This window comes from Penaeus monodon, chromosome 28, assembly GCF_015228065.2.
Source record: "Penaeus monodon isolate SGIC_2016 chromosome 28, NSTDA_Pmon_1, whole genome shotgun sequence".
NCBI classification, from domain to species: Eukaryota; Metazoa; Arthropoda; class Malacostraca; order Decapoda; family Penaeidae; genus Penaeus; species Penaeus monodon.
In genome coordinates, this window is record NC_051413.1 from 34,024,417 (window position 1) to 34,024,620 (window position 204).

Here is a 204-nt window from a genome sequence, read left to right on the forward strand (position 1 = left end):
TTGAGATTCACGTTATCGCCACCATCGTCAACACCGCCCGCGCCCGCCCATGCTAGCTATCTCTCAGGATCCTCGTCACATGGAAAACAACGCACAGGACCCCTTTCTTAAGAGTCTCAAGACGAGAGAAGGAAGATGCCCGGTGCCCACGTACCTGCCCGGGATCACAGGCGAGGCATAAAGAACCTGTGTATGTAAGGTTGG

At 54.9% G+C, this 204-nt stretch overlaps 1 protein-coding gene across 1 annotated transcript in view; it reads right to left on the minus strand.

The window, feature by feature from the left end:
- LOC119590994 (ADP-ribosylation factor-like protein 4C) overlaps positions 1–198 on the minus strand; it is a gene marked incomplete at its 3' end in the record, with an annotated part of 579 nt that extends 381 nt beyond the window's left edge. Inside the window, 1 exon segment of the mRNA XM_037939727.1 lies at positions 1–198.
- Between the last annotated feature and the right edge of the window lie 6 nt (positions 199–204).